Source organism: Manis javanica, chromosome X (genome assembly GCF_040802235.1).
Source record: "Manis javanica isolate MJ-LG chromosome X, MJ_LKY, whole genome shotgun sequence".
Lineage (NCBI taxonomy): Eukaryota > Metazoa > Chordata > Mammalia > Pholidota > Manidae > Manis > Manis javanica.
The window spans coordinates 2,927,036-2,944,324 of record NC_133174.1 but is presented as its reverse complement, the minus strand read 5'-3'; the positions used below and the strand labels follow the sequence as shown (position 1 = coordinate 2,944,324).

General features: G+C 42.0%; 1 protein-coding gene across 8 annotated transcripts in view; it reads left to right on the top strand.

Annotated features, from left to right (window-relative positions):
- The window catches only part of NLGN4X (neuroligin 4 X-linked), a 245,029-nt gene that overhangs the window by 88,968 nt on the left and 138,772 nt on the right, over positions 1-17,289 (top strand). The window contains exons 1-2 of one of the 8 annotated variants that reach the window (XM_073227309.1): positions 1,282-3,976; positions 5,709-5,786. The exons of the other annotated variants lie outside the window; for them this stretch is intronic. The gene's annotated coding sequence lies outside the window, so the exon portion shown is untranslated. Of the gene's footprint in view, positions 1-1,281; positions 3,977-5,708; positions 5,787-17,289 lie in introns of those variants that run through there. 8 annotated transcript variants of the gene reach the window in all.

The following is a 17,289-nucleotide window of genomic DNA, read 5'->3' as shown; positions in this document are numbered from 1 at the left end:
GGGTGCTCACCAACACCCAGGCCTGTGAGAGCTCGGTTCTGTCTGCCTGCCTGCCTTGTGAGGCTTTTCAGGGTATGGGTGGGAGTCCTTGCATAAGAGGGATGTGATGGTAGTGGGGTGATGGCGTGCGGGGCAGGGCCCTGGGCATCCCCCACTGTGCCACACAGGGAACCTGCCATGTAGGCACCATCCTCCCACCTCACTCTCTGCACGTGTAAGCAAAGCTCTGCCAGCACCACACATCTGGGGAACACGAGTTTGCTGATGTGGATATATCCCTCCGAGTCCCCAAAGGCTCCGCTCGCATCTCTGCCTCGGGACATGGCTTTACCTTTCACATGGCTTGGCAGAGAAGGGGAGAGAGAGACAGACTGCATCCACAGCCCTGGATCGGACACACAGAAGCCCTATGGTTTTCCTTTTGTGTATCAGAAAAGGTCTGCATAATCTGCCCGACTGGCCAGCTCCAGGGCACATTTACCCATCAGGGCGTGCTGCTGGAATTTGCATCCACTTAGCTGTGTAATTTCGAAAACCCATCGCTGCTCTGATTAGGAGACCTGGTGCCAACAGATTTGGAAATGGTTCACAGTCACAAAATAAGGCAATGGTTTCCAAAAGATAAATGCAGTAGATTCAGCTATGGTGCTTGCACATTCTGATTTTTATTTATTTATTTGCTGTGTCTCTTTTGCACCCAGACCGTTCAGAGAATAAACTCAGAATGCATGGCAACAATGCACATCCGATAAGTAATAACTAATTTAATGAAAAGAAGTTAGATGCCACTTTCAAAGCACTGAACCCACTTAACCTTTGCTTACAGAAAACCTAGTATATTTTAAAGAATCTCATCTAAAGTCCTAATGCAAGACTTCTTTGAAGGCACTGCTTTTTGCTCATGGTTTGACTTCATTAAATTACATCAATTTAAACATTTTATTCCGTGTTCTAAATTATATGTGCATATGCACACATTCTGTGCTCTGAGTTAAGTTCTTAGAAAAAGGAGCTAATGTGCAGGAAGCCAGAGTGGGTGCCTATTTAGATATTATCCACCTACAAAGGTGGTTAATATTACAGTTCTCCATATGTAATGGTGTCTGAAGCCCTCAGTTGGGGAGCTGATAAAGCTGACAGCTGTGCAATATATCCATTTTTTCTCACTTAGAAATGTAAGGTTTCATTTCTGTATGTCTAGCAATGTGTAGCCACTTACAATTCCATGAATGCTTTACCTTTGTTTTTACAAAGTAGGAAATAAATGTCCATTCTAAAAGCTTTTGTGGAAGAGATGCAACTGGGAATAACCATGAGCAAGTTTGAAAGCTATAATGTGAATCTGTGCAGTACCTGAAAATATTGAATCGATTTTGAAGTGAATATGTATCATATATAATCACTCATGCACACAGACATGAACACACAAATGCATGCCCTGTCACAGGCATACACACACGAGTCACATACACACCCCACTCAGCGGCATCCCTCACACATGACCACACTGTGCACACACCCACACGCCACTCATACACCAAGCACAGAACTCCAGAATAAGTATAACATACCCACATTTCAATAGGGTTGAAACACCCTCTGAGTTCATACACATTAGAGATTTTGTGGCTTCCTGATATCATACGTGTTCATATTTTGACATCAGGTTTCACAGAGGTGGCACCGTCCTTAGGAAAAGCAGTCCTCACGTGTCCTGCCATACATCTGTGCTGCAAAGACGCTGCAGGACATGAGGGGTGGATGGTCAGAATGACGCAGACATTCTGCACAAACGAGGCTCTGGACTCGTGTGGGAGGGTTCGGTAAGTCATGAGAACATTTGGCAGGTGTACCTAGTGGCATGGGCTCATCTGCCCCATTGGATGGCATGGTTTGCCTGCCCCCTGAGTCCCACATGACCCAGAAAGACTGTGTTTATCATCACCTTCTGGCTCCTACCCTTTCCCAGAAGCATTTACTCTTGGGCATCGGTTACCCTAGGTTGGACTGTCAGCCCATAAAGGGGGGTGAGGGAAAGTTGGAATCCACATCAAGCTTCCCTGCAGAAACTGGAGGGAAGGAGCAATTGGAGCCGAGGGTGGTGGTCCAGGGAGAGAAACACAGAGAGCAAATCCTCCAGTCAGGCAGAGGGGTGAGGCCATGGGCTTCGTGATCTAATTTCATTGCATGGATAAATGTTTTGTGCACACCGGCAAAGCAAATAAATCTTATAATTCATCTCAACAAGTATCTGTTCTCCATCTCCATATGCATGTTTAATACCAGAAAATGTCCAAGGAAATGGGCCTCAGAACACCCTATATGCACCCCCTTGAGATGATCATTATATCCTTTAAGGAAGCGTTCTCGTCTGTTCAAACCTTCATCATTTCCCAAAACAGGAAGCCCTTGCTCATCCTAGGCATCTTGCTCATCCACCCAGACTCCAGCGTGCTGTCCCCTGAGTGATTTGTTGGTGATCAGTGTACTATGTATCTGGGATCTCTCTCTCTCTCTAATAAGTAACCTTTCTGCACAAAGGCTGTCTTTATAATTTAGATTAACAAATGGATTACAGGGCTTTGTGAAGTAACTGAGTAAGACTAAGTGAGCAAAATACGTTTGCATATATAGAGAATCTCACCTCCAAACACACATGCACAAATATGTCTCTCTTATCTACCTGCCTACCTACTGTCATTTATGTGTCTATCTATGTATCTATGTCATCCCTATCTGTCCATTTATATCTATCCATCAATTCCTGAATATTGTATTTTAAAGTAAGATTACATTTCCGGCAGCCGTATGTGGGGGCAGCCTAACAAGCACCTGTCTGAGAATTCTGTTCATCTTTTCTTTTTATTTAGTGGTATGTTCTTATCCCTTTCAAATGCCCCGTTGGCACAATTTGCCTGCTCCTGGGGCTCCACAGGTCCCTGTCTTCTGGAATCCAGTGTCTAGTCACTGTCAGGGAGAAAGATGGCTTCCTGGTGACGATGGGTCGGGAGGACGGAGTTGGTATAACCTGAGAGCTGTAGATATCAATGTTACCTAACATGTGTCTTTGCTGTCTGCTACTTGTCCCCAGAATATAAACTCTGAGGCTGTGGGGTTCTGTTTCCTTCAGTAGAGTATTTGCAGTGGCTAGTACACATGAATTGCATGAGAAATACTTGTACAGTGCATGGATGAATGAATGCATCCTAATTTTCTCATCGCTGTGGTGTGGCTAAGCTGTCTCTGCCTTGATCACTCTCCCTGTTTTCCAGTTTCTGTCTCATTCCCACCTGTTAATGCTGATCGCTGATGGCTCCTTCTGTAAGATGCCTTTGCCGCTACTGGGTACAGATATGTGTCCCTCCGGTGAAATCCCACTGAACTTGATCTGCATCTGTACATTTCCCTGTATTTTCTAACCCTCAGCCCTGTCAGATGGTTTCACTTGATTGAGTGAAGACTGGGTTTGCTTTTCATAAAATGTTAGGAAGTGCTTTCCACGTAGCCATTGACAGATACTCGATCACCGTGTCCAGCACCTCATGAAATTGGTAGGGAAGGCATTTCCGTCTTGCCCAATGGATGAGAAAAGCAAACTTCAGAGGGACTCAGGATGCAGGATTTTATGCCTCCAGAAGTGAGCAAAGAAAGAGAAGTCTGTTGACTTCAGCCACATCCCCTGGCCCTCTGATAATTTTTCAGCATCCTTTACTTCCATCCCTGATGTGGATGTGGAAGTACTAACAAACACAGATTTAAACAATTCAGTCCAGTTTCACAGATATTTAATGAGCATTTGCTGGGCGAAAGGCATTTTGCAGTAAGTAGGCATGTTGATGATGTAACAATGGACTGTAGAATTTTTTGTCCCCTTTAACTTTGAAAGACCAATGCTTGGCTGGTGATTGGTACCAGAAGGAAGCACCTCAGTGAATCAAGAAATGCTTCTGCTGTAGAGGAGAGAATCAAGTGCCAGGTAGAGAATAAGGGAGAACAGAATAATTGTGCCAACAAGAAAAGTCATGGGGGGAGGACCTTTTTTGGTTGTTTATTCCTACAGCCACTTTACTGCTCAGAGCTTGAGAGAAATGGATAAATAAGACTTGCTGATCTGAAATGCTTATCCCAGAATATTCTACGAGCTATAACCAGATCTGAAATGAGCCCATACTTTTGCTGGTTTTATTTGTTTCTCCACCAGCATAGCCTGAGCATCTATGTGCGGTCTATGGTTCTGGACTCTGGGAATAGAGAACGATGCAGACGAGACGTGGTTTCTAATGCGATGGAACTTACCCTCCCGAGCAGTGGTTTTCAGCCAGGAGATGTTAGGCAATGTGTCTTGACACAGTCTGGGTTGTCATGATGGTCTTTCCTGGGGGAATCTGGTGGGGAGAAGCAGACAGGCTGAGCACCCCGCAAGCGAGAATCATCAGATCCAAAATGTCAATAGGGCTGAGGTCAAGGAACTCAGATCTAGCGGTAGAGTTAAAATGATCAACTAATTACCCACAGGTGTAGTTACAAACTGGAAGAACTGTTGGAAGCTGGCCTGGTTCACTTCAGGGCTTCTGATCTACTCAGCAAGATACACATTGATAATGAGAACAATGAGGCTGCAGCATAGGGATGGGTTGTTATTGCAAGAAGGTCTGGTGGGTAATGGATGGGCACGTACAAATATCCTGGGGTCACAGGGAGTCTGGCACAATCCAGGATCTAAGGGTACAGGTGTGACTCAAGGACAAAGGGTCCAGGGGACACAAGCAGAAAGGAAAATTGGGAAAGCAGGCAGGGATCAGGTGTTTGTGGTACGCCAGTGATTACAGAATGGGGCACAGATAGGCTTCTATAGACCCCTTTCCTGTCCTTTTCTGAAATAGCATTCAGTCATTGGACCAGCACCTCTGTTCTTCCCAATCATCTAACCACCTGGTCTCTGCTCTAGGGATTTCATAGTCCCAGCTAGATGGTAGGTGCTGGGCTAGATTAATGATTCTCAAATGCGTGTATGATCCTCCGGACATCTCGTGATTTTCAAGTGTTTTGCTGGTTTAATTTTCTCCCCGTATTTTGGGTTAGAGGTACTGATGGCTCCCTGTTTCTTTTTTCTTGCATTTCGTTCCAAAGTTAGATTATCAACTGCCAAACCTTGTCCCTCGCTGATCTGAAAGGTTGGATGTTGATTCTAAAAGTTGCAATGGCAAAGGCTGATGATTTGAGGGCACCTGTCATTTTTCTGAAGCCTGAGTTTGAACTGGTTTGAGTCATACACAATCACTCAACTATTGGTGTGATGCCCCCCTCAACTAATGCGTGAAATGGGTTATTTTTTACATTTGAGAATGTATGTGATAAAGGCGTTGTTTGGATACACGGAGGTCACGGCACAGCGTCATACTGGAGGCTGAGTGTTCACATTTTCTCTCTTCATTTTTGGACACGGATGTATTCTGCCCATCTTGCTCATCCGTGCGCCTCACATTTGGGATTCTGTACGTTTGCTTTTGGGTCGTCTGGTGGGGCTACCTGGCTGGTGTTGGAATGAATGGGTTTCCAGCATCCCACCTTCTACAACCAGAGCAATGCCAGTGAGACTTTCTTGTTGGATTTTATTTGTTCTGTTGCTTGTATTTGAGAGCACACATAAGCATTTTTCAAAAGAATGGTCAATAATAAAAAAAAAATTTAATTGTTTTCCTCCTAAGATCCAGACAAGGTAATGACGTCTTCTCTCCCGCCTCTATGAGTTTATGAATTTTCAAGGTCTTCACCTGGACAATAAGGTAAAAGAAAAAAAAAAGGAAAGGGATTAATTATATGGATTTAGAAGAATTGTCTTTATGTGCAGATGACATGATTGTTTATATAGGAACTCCTAAGGCATTACAAACTTTTAAAACTCATAAATGAGTTTAGAAAAGTCTTGGGATACAAGGTGCACACACGGATTTTTATGTCTATATTCAACAAGAAGCCATCGGAAAATGAAATTTAAAATACACCATTCACAATGGAAACCAAAGCGTAAAATATTAGGAATAAGTCACAAAAATTGTGTAAGATTATGTAGATGTGCAGAATGGGTGTTGTTTTTAACAAAGAAATGGGAGTTGGGGATTTTTATTAAAATAGTAATGAATTCATAAATAATTTGTGGGAGAATTGACAACAACTATTGAGCCTTCCAATCCATTAACATGATGATTTAACTATTTAAGTTCAAACTTCCTTAATTTTTTCTTGGCAATACTTGCCATTTTCAGAGTAGAAATATTGCCCATTTTTTGTTAAACTTATTCCTAAATGAAAATGGGCCCACACAGTGGGACTGCAATTCTAAGATGTATCTAAGCAGTCATCGTATGTCTGTTGATGATGCAAAATCAACCAATAATCTACAATTTTATAATCTACTGATGTCATGTAAAATTTGATAAACCGGTGTACTAATATTACTGCTGAATTTGTCTCTTTAAAATATTAGCACCCAATTCACATTTATTTATTTACTATGTGATAATTCTTTTTTAATCCTGTCCTTGAAACCTTTCTTTGGTTTTTATAGCAAAATGGTATAGATTCAATATTCCCTTATTGGTATATTTTTTTCTTTTTTACGATGTTGAATAATTTCTGTTGTTTCCTGGCTTCATATCACACAGACCACTCACTCTCTCTGTGGTGTTTAGTGACTCCTTTGTGGGTCTCTGTCTTCCTCTTTGATCCCTGGTATCCTGTGTTTTTGGCTTTTCACCCTACATTTGGATGCATCCTTTCAAATGAAACATTTTTTTAAGGGAGATAGAGTAGCAATAAAGAGGCAGGCAGAGGCCTCCTATGGGCTAAGAGAAACTCCCTCTATTGGTTTTAGCTATGATTATCTTTCTTTGTCTTTCTGTAGAGTGTGTGTAAGTCTGCTCGTTGCCCCTGTGTACACTATGCTGTAATTTTAGCTTATTATCAATGCCTTCAAGACCAAGGAAGATCTCTGTACACAATATAATCATCCTTTAAAGAAATCTCAAAATTTATACTAGCATTTGTTGCTTGTGGATCTATGTCCAAGAGTCCACTATGGCCGTAACCAACATTTTTTCCCTTTACCAATTGAAATTATTTCCAGAGTACCATAGTTCTTGCAGCTTCATAGACCAAAAGGACAGATGTCTTTGATATCATCATTCTATACATTTACTCAGTTATATCATCTTCTCTCACATTTTTATAAGATCTTTCAATATGCAAAGTGCCAGACTGATATCACAAAGGTATATCACTCCCTTGACATAGGACGGATAGCTCTATTCCATCATTGAAAGATGAGCCAGTCATGCCGGAAAGCTGAGTGACCCATATACGTCTAGTTAATGCACTTAGAGCCCAGATCCTGGTGCTCAGACAGAACCTTTCCATGCCCTGTAGGAATCCCTAGTCAAACATAGGAGTCCAGTGACTCATTTATATACAGGTTCATTCAGAAACCTCCTCCGGCTGGAGCAGACATGCTGGTTCTGGCCACACATGCTCCTGAAATGTTTTCTTTTTAGTTTCGTACCAAGAAGACACATTTATGTCCATACACGCTTCCGCCCACCCATGCCATCTTAATGTCAAACAGCCAGAAGCTCTCCCAAGTTAACACCTTTGCCCTGGAATTCCTCCCATAATGGTACGCAACCATCCCCTCTTCTACAAGTGCCACTTGAGGAGTAGGGGTGCGTGAGCATTCCTTTCCAAAATGGAAAAAAAAACTGCACTGAGAATTCACTCATAGTGCTGGGAGATGCACCACTGTTTTCTCTGAAAGATGCATATTCTAAAGGTTCATTCGGAGGATACCACGTTAAAGGTTAAATTGTATCAGGGGACATTACAGATTCTTGATGCCAGCGATTTCAGATAATGAAACTATTTTTTTTCCATTGGCCACTAATCAGTAGGAGAGACTGGTTCTGACACGCAGGCAATGTCGCTGTATAAGTCAGGAAGACCCAGTGTTGCTTGGCTGTGAGAATAGGATAAAGCATGTCAGGTGGGTCTCAAGAATTGCCCTCGGACAGCTCGGATTGTGTCAGACTAGTGGGGAGGCGTCTGCTCAGCTCTCCTAATGGTCACTAGAATGAGCTTCTAGAAAAAAAACAGCCTGTTTGGATTTGGAGTAAAGCAGAGCTGTTTCACGGAACTTGGAATTTCTCTGTGAAATGTAGCTTCTTCCCAGGGTGGGTGATAGAAACGAGTCTTGCTGTTGTCTAAACAGACACTTCTGTCCTACTGGTGAATGTTCTCCATGTATATAGTTAACAACTATGTCTCCATTTATTTATACAGTTAATTTTAATATACTAATTAATAATTAGAGATGAGGACTATTTCAGATGTCCTTTCTGAAATGCCACTGGTGACTCTGTGATCAGATATCGATATGCTGCACAGGGGATGCATGGAGCCAGGCTAGGGCAGGTTTTGGATTTTGATTTTTCCACGAATCTCTTACCCAGATCCCAGGTTTATCAACATTAGCACTCCTTACATTTGTGGGGGTGTCCTGTGCACTGCACGGTGTTGACAGCATCCTAGGGCTCTTCCTATTTGATGTCAATAGAATCAAACCCCCTTAGCAGTAGCAGTCATAAAACGTCTGTGCAACGTTTCCAAATGTGAGCTGCGAGTGAAGTATCCATCCCCTCTGAGGGCCACGACTCTAACCTACTGTGTTCTCTTACTTATCATCAGCAAACTTGGGTAGAACCGGCCTAAAATACTGCATAAATGCAAATTTCTTTGGATAATTATTTAAAGTCATTACAATTATAGGACATAGTCACCCAAGGTGGAATCCCCTCTTTACAGAGACCAGAAAATACACTTCATATTTTTTTAAAAAGTCTTAGTTTTAATCAATGAGTATTGTAAAAAGGCTACTTCTTAAGGTAACAGTTGCTTAAAAGATAAGATGCTATTTTTGAGCTTGACAGATGTTCCTTGCATTGAGGCATTGCTATTTTGAGCCTACTGCTTTTCAATGCCTTTGTTATCTTTATTCTCATCTAAAACAATTCTATTCCGCATCAACAAGAATATGGAATCTCATGTCTTCTCCAGAGTAGAACATGGTCATTAAAGAGTGTGCACCCTGCTAACAATATGCGCCATGCTGGAGTTCAGGCCATGCACTGATACAAATATGTTAACATTTCTGTCGTTAGACACACTCAAAGCTTTACAATTTTTTTTTTTGAGAGGGCATCTCTCATATTTATGATCAAATGGTTGTTAACAACAATAAAATTCTGTATAGGGGACTCAATGCACAATCATTAATCAACCCCAAGCCTAATTCTCAACAGTCTCCAATCTTCTGAAGCATAATGAACAAGTTCTTACATGGTGAACAAGTTCTCACATAGTGAGTAAGTTCTTACATGGTGAACAGTGCAAGGGCAGTCATCACAGAAACTTTCGGTTTTGATCACGCATCATGAACTATAAACAATCCAGTCAGATATGATTATTCATTTGATTTTTATACTTGATTTACATGTGAATCCCACATTTCTCCCTTATTATTATTATTATTATTTTTTAATAAAATGCTGAAGTGGTAGGTAGATGCAAGATAAAGGTAGAAAACATAATTTAGTGCTGTAAGAGGGCAAATGTAGATGATCAGGTGTGTGCCTGTAGACTAAGTATTAATCCAGGCTAGACAAGGGCAACAAAACATCCACGGATGCACAAGATTTCTCTCAAAACAGGGGGGGTGAGGTTCTAAGCCTCACCTCTGTTGATCCCCAATTTCTCTCCTGATGGCCCCCCTGCGACTGTGCCTGTCTTAGGTTGTTCCTCCCTTGAGGAATCTTACCCGTCTCTGGCTAACCAGTCATCTTCCGGGGCCATACAGGGAAGTGTAAAGTTGGTAAGTGAGAGAGAAGCAATACTCTTTGAAAAAGTTAGCTTTTTACTTCTTTGCAGATTTATGCCCTGTGGCTTTTATGCCCCGCATTTGTCTTGAGGTATCTTTACCACTTGGAAGAATTATGATACTCGGTAATTTTCAATAAGCCTTACATATTTTTTGATAGAATTTAATAACTAAACCTCATAAACACAGGACTCTATTCAGGGCATGATTTTGCATGTTGGAATAGATGAAACATCTTCTGGAAAATAATTGGTGCATATTTGACACAATTGCCTATTTTCTCTCTCTTTTTTTGATGCAACTTTCTTCATTTATGCTCTAAACCTTTACGTGTGGTTCATGTTGGGTGGACCTATATATTGTGCCTCTTCTCCACACAGACGATGATGCCTCCATACTGTGTGGTTAAATTCCTTGTGGTTTGAATCTGTGGCCACTCAGATGAATGACTTCTGCCAATCCTGTGGGTACTTCTTTGTCGATTTCCTCCAGGACATTGGCCTCACCCACTCTCAGGCATATTTGAAGTACAGCATGTCCTGTCTTGCGTCCCCACTCCCTCTGTGATGGAAATGTCCAGTAGGGTGACCAGCTGGGGTTGGCTTGTCAGGCGTCTCCCAGCATTGGCACTGAAAGCCTGCAACACAGCGAAAATCTCAGGCCCAACAACGGGACCCTTTGGCCACTCTGATGTTTGGTCTGGTAGAAGCATGCACGGATCTGTGCAACTCTGCAGTGAAGCTGTCTGAAATTTGACCCTGTCTTCCAAATCACTTCCCTTAGATGCCCTTCCTCACTCCCAATACGTAGGGAGAGAATGTGGATAAGAAAACACAATATTTTTGCACAAAATAGCATGTTATATGTGATCGTTGGTAAACACACTCTTTGCCTCTCGGTTGTAGTAAATGAGAAACAAACTTACCTTCCCCCAGAATTATTAGGACAATGAATGAGAACATGCCCTAAATCACTTTGCACAGCACATATTCATTAAAATATGGATTCAAACTACAGTGATACATTCTGTTGACTTTCAAATAAAGACACTGGAATGCACTTGCTATTTAGTTATGACGGGTAAAAAACTGGATAGTGATACAAAAGCATACTTTATTCTTTCATTATTAGCTTTATTTCTCAATAGGGTGTTTCCATTATTTAAGGACTATAAAATACATTAAGGGAATCCCATTTAGTGCTAGCATTTGTATGTATAAATAATACGGAGTATCTACTTTGGGAAATAATAGGTCAAGTTATTCAAGTTACTATTAAATGCACTTTGTAAATATTTGCTTAGGCATTCAAGTAATATTCAAATACATGTCTTCTCCATTCATGCCATTTTCTCCTTCTGCAACTCTTATTAGTTATGTGATAGACATTCTTCTTTTCAAATACATGTCCCTAAATTCACTGCCATTTTGTCTGTTTCTGTACCCGCTGTGTTTTGCAAAGTTCTCTCAGATGTGTCTTCCATTTACTCTTCTCTCGTGTGTCTAACCTTCTCCTTGTCAAGTCCACTGACGTGTATTTATCTCGACAATTATAGTATCTAGTTGGTTTAATTTCTGTGTGGTCATTTTTTAGATCTTTGACCTTCCCAGTAATTTCCTGCATCTTATCTTCCCATATTTCATGCTTTATTTCTTTCAGCATGTCTTCCATAGCTATTTATGCTTTTCAGACAGTACAGTTAAAATCTCAGTGCCCTTGTGCTCAGGCATGTTGACTGCGAGCTCATGTTTGTTTGATCTTAATCTGTGGGAACTTCCAGGACGACACTGGTAATTCTTCCAGCTTTGATCCTCCTTCTGACAAGAGCTTGAGTGTGAGATTTGAGCCCATTTAGGGGTCACTTCCCCGCCTTGCTAGAGTGCCTCCTGTCTTAGCCACCTGACCGAAGCTGCCTGCCCTCATCTTCTGGGGTTGGTGCAGTTGCACACAGACGTTCTTGTGGCAAATCCCTTTTCCAGTTTTCTCATTACCAGGAAAGTCAAGTATGCTTCAGCACAAGCTGTTGGAGGAGCATGTGGAGGGCAGAGTCAACCTTGTCTATTTCCCTTATGTGAGTAAGCCCGGAAACTCACTAACGCTGTATCTTATCAGGATTTAAGAGGGAATGTCTCTCAAGAGTGTTGTTTTATCTGCTGATGGCGGAAACTTTTCTTTTCAGAGGATTTCATCATAGCAATAAAGGGAGAGAGAGTGACACACAGACAGAAGGCAAGGAAGGCGGGAAGAAATACTGAGAAACAGCTCCCCCAGTTGTGCAAGCCAGTTGTCACATGCCTTTATCCTGTGAGCCGATTTCTTTTTTGTCCAGACAGTGCTGGGCTATCTCTTACCCTCTAATACAGATCCATGAAGAAACAGGTTTCATGAAAAGGGATTTTATAGTATTACACAGTTGGCAGCAATACGGCCATGTGTTGTGATAATGAATACTAACCTAAAATAATAGGATGGGGAGAGAAATAGCTTTGACATGGTAATGCCATTTTTTTAAATGAATGTAACTCATCTAGTATTGATTTTGAATAATGCCTAAGTTCTAGAGGCACCCATCCAGCCATTAACAGAATCTCCTTTAATATCCAATAAGGAAGGGGGCACTTTCACAAACTAGATATTGGGTCCATATGTGAAAATTTATACCCCTTCTGCGAGGGTTCCATTTTCTTGATGGCAAGCATCTTCTGATTGTAGAACATTAACTTGAATAATACTAATTTAAATATGATAATAACAATCAACAAGGGAGCTATAATAAATAACAAATACATAAATCTTACATAATAAATTATAAAATGAATGATGATTTCAAATATAACATTTCAGGATGTCCCTTTAGTTCATAGACATAAATTATAAAACATGGTACAGAAACATGCATGGCTATAGTTGTGTAAATGTTCCTTACATGCTACTATATTTTAAAAGATAGAACAAAACAGCTAAAGGAAAGCTTTGACATTGTAACATCGGAAACTGGATGATGGAGATACACAAATATTTTGTTGGAAAAGGGAGCGATTGACTGGCCCGGCCAGGTGGTATAGCCAGACAGCCATATCTGCCCGTCATTTACGCCCAGTGCATGGTGTTGCCGTGAATTGCATTCCCGGTGTGACAGGAGGGACCCTGGGGCCACGTGATGTAAGAGCCGCTCACACAGTGAACATTTCAGGAGGGATCAATTCCCTCAGTTTTGTCCTAGGAGGAAATCGTGTGTTCACTTTCCATCTGTGCAAGCAAAGCATTTTGATCACGACCGAAAGACGGTTTACATGATTTTATTTTCATCTAATCCCATGACTAACCCCTGTGAGAAAACAAAGCCAGGCCAGCAGACATTCGGGCAGTCCCGTTGAGGAGCAGTCGCAGGGGGAGGGCAGGGTGTTGGGTCAAGAAACAGATCAAGGCACTCTGGTGGCCGAGAGCTGATGACACGACCCAGCTGTTGTTTCGCAATTTGTCTGGTGAGTCTGAAGGGACAGACAGGAGGCGCCACATGCTGTCTGAGTCAAAGGTTCCATCCTGTTGGATGAACAAATGAAAAAAGGGTTCCTTGGAAAGAACAGAGGGCGAGCAGACACATGAGGGCAGGTGCTATGGGGCAGGCCAGGCGGGTGTATGGTGGGCTCCCCGGCGGGGAAAGGAGATTACGGCGGCATAGAGCTGGCCCTTGAGCCTGTAGCAAAGGACCCATGCAAGGCTGGTGACGCTTTTTTACATTTAAAATGTATGTTCCATGGGCTTAGAGATGATTATCCATAAATAGTATCATTAACAAATGTTTACTGGAGGCAACTGTCCATTTGCAACATTCCTGTGTCTTGTAAGCTGATAACTGTTTCAAATGGAAAAAAATAACTTCAACCTATAACTTGACTTGCTATTAATGAAGCTTCACCCTCACCAGAGATCTCAGGGAACAATCCCGCCAATTATCAAGAGAATGGCTGATTTCTTTACCCTGAATAATGATTGTCTTTCAGAATTTCTATCCCTAGGACTCTTATTGCTACAGTAATCGTTGAAATTACCCAGACAGTTGCTTTCCGTGGCCACTTTATAACGAATCAAAATCTCGGTGTTCCTGTTGATTCTGTAGCTTCGTGAACTTAAAGTCTAAATACATGAAAGAAAAATATGTCGAATGAACGTTTTTGAAAAAACGACTGCCAGAATGTGTTTTCCAAAGGCAATTTAAGAATTTTTTAAAGACGTGCATTTTCCTTAATTTCACATGAAAATTCCCATTTTAGGTCTCATATCCATGCATTTTGATTTATCAAGATTTTGAAAAAATTGGTTAACTTATTTAATACCAAATACGTATAACCAGAAATCTATTGTCCTAAAAGTTCAAATAATTGAGAGGCCCTTTTTAATATTTCCTTTTAATTTATTAATTAAAAAATCTCAGCAATTTAAAAAGTGAAATTGTCTTAGTTTCAGTGTACCCAAGGTTAAGTGACTAGACATACTCATTGTTTTCATTGCATGCTGTCAATTCTCTCCCTAAATCTGTGACGAGATGCATTCCTTAATTTAAAATAATGATGTGCGTTTGACATTATATATTCCTTTTCTGTTAGCATTCAACATGTCCAAAAGTCAATGCAATCTATCCTTATATTTATTAAAACGCTAAATAGAAAATAGTTGGTGCTTGGATGGGAGAAGAGGAGATTAATTTTTTTTCTGTCTACTTTTAGTCCCAAAGGGTGATTGACGAAAGACTTATACAGCCTCCTGTTTAATAACCTAAGGGCATAAAATAATTCTGTTCTTAAAATGGGGGTGGGAGGGATTTGCTCGGTTTACAGTGTGTAACACCGTATTAAGGGTTGATTTCCTTTCCATCCTGGATCAACTCAGTAGTATTATGCCCAGCATTCCTGCAGGCCCCCTGCCCAGTGCCGTATGAGTATCTGATGTTCCCCTGGATGGGAAAACTGCTCAGATATTAATGACTCGTTTCAGGCACCTTGACAGTCTTATCATAGACTCTAGCCATGGACCGTGAAAAATGGCTTCTACAGGGGCTTAAGAGAGAAAATGAGGAGCTCTTCATTTTCTCTTGGCATTTCCTGCTATTGTTAAAAAGGTCAGATGTGCAATTTAAAATGTCCCATGCGTGGAGCATGACAAATGTCACAGAGAAAATGAAACTGCTTCCGGTGGTGTTTCTTTGGACCATTTCCAAAGGGTACCATTTTTCACGTTTCCCCTTCTCATGAATTTGCAGATCTGGGCTCGTGCAGAACCCCTGCCCCACTGTGAGGTGTAGGCAGGCAAATACTGTCAGTGAGGTATGGAAATTGTGTGCAGACAAGAATACCGATTTGAGAAGAGAGGTGAGAAATTAAATGGCGCCGAAAAATAAAAGAGGAATAAATTGCAAATGACTCTGTCAAAGCCATCAAGGACACTCATAGTTGAAGAAATAAAATGTCTAAAACTCACCAGTTAGAAATTCCCAAACATATTCATGCTTAAACGGAGGCAAGTCTATTATATTTATTTTATTTTACTTTGTTGTAATTTGGCATAATCACAAAACTAAACTGGGTTATCTGCAGGCACGGTCAAATGAGAATGTGCACAATTTGCTTGTAGGTGGAGGAACTGATGGAGATTTTGGGGAGAAATCGGGTATTATATATTAACATTTTTAAAAAGGCCCACCTTTCTCTCCAGCAGTTCATTCTCAGGTATTTTTAGTCTTTGTGAGATACTATAACAACAGAAAACACAAACTGGAAGGCTTACAAGGTAGACATTAATTTTTTTCTCAGTTCTGGGGGCTGGAGGTCCAAGTTCAAGGCATCAGGAGAGTCAGGGTCTGGTGAGAACCTGTTTCCTGGTTCGTGGATGCCTGGGTTCTCACTGTGTCCTCGGGTGCTGTGAGGGGTCAGGAGCTCTCTGAGATCTCTTGGTAAGGGTACTAACCCCACTCATGAGAGCTCCACCCGCAGGACCTGATCACATCCCAAAGACCCCACGTCCTCATACTGTCCCAATGGGGCATTTCAGCATATGAATTCTGGGGGACACCTGCTGTCTATAGCATGCATGGCCATTGTTACAGAATTGTCTCCCCTTGGGGGAATGAGCAAATGAATTATGCACAACTTATAAACAAATTTGCAGTGTTTACCCCTTAAGACGGGGTACCCCATGCACTGGGGAGAGACTGGGATTGGCAGAGAAATGAAAACCTCTCACTATGCCCATGCCCTACGCCGAAAGCGGTCATCACACATGCAAACATTTTCTTTCTTCCCTAAACTTGATTTGCCGGCCTCTCAGTTCACCACTTAACTTTTATATCCGTTTGTCTTTCCCCAAGCCAGGGGCTTGACAGGTTTCTCCGTGCTCATGATACTTCCCTGGGCACCCAGTAGGTCTGCCAGAATCCGTCTGGACTTGACAGGACCATCATTCACCTTCCAACAAATAATGATAATGATGATAACAATCATGGTGCATTTTTTTTTTTGTTTACTGTTTACATGAGTTTTCTTGCTTGGTTTTCACAAAACACCCGCATGAAATAGGCCGTGCAAACCCACGCCACTTGCAGGAAATGGACATTGATGGAAATGCGAGGCCTGGAAAGAAGGACGAATTGGCAGGGCAGGCACAAGCAGGGGACCCCCCCCCCGCCCCACTCAGACCCTGCGACCCCCCCCCCGCCCATTCTGGATTGATCTGGACATGCATGGGCTGCTCTCACCCTTGCCCTTTGCCTGTCACAAGCCCTGTAAGGAAAATAATACTGAGCTATCCATCAGCCCTCTGGGAAACGCCATCAGAATCCTCCAGAGATAGTTTTCTGAAGACACCGGCCTGATTCTCATCATCACCGGTAGCATGTTTCAGTCTCTTCTCTATGCCAGGCTCGATGTGCTGCCGCGGTTGGTCCGCCAAGCTAGGAAAAGCTCCAGAAAGGGTGTTGAAACACGTCAGAACACATTACCCGAGCCTCTGTAAACAGAGTCTGTCCATTTTTGGAGCACACTGTGAGCTCGTGGTAGGGTGATCGCTGAGAAACGCCCCAAACCTACCTTTACCATAAATATTTGAGGCAAGGGGCTTCCATCATACAAGCAAAGGTTGAGGATGCATCTGCCCTTCAATATGGATATGGAAGCGATGGTGTTATATTTATGACAAAAAGGGTCCAGCAAGAACAGAAACCTACAGTTTCTTGAGCTCCACTATTTAAGAAGCCAACAGGAACGAACTCTCTCCAAACCACCTTCCCAGACTGATTCATACCCATCTCTCTCCCACCTTCCAGAACGTGGGCAATGCTCGACCTCCCAGCCCCAGCCACCAGCTACAAT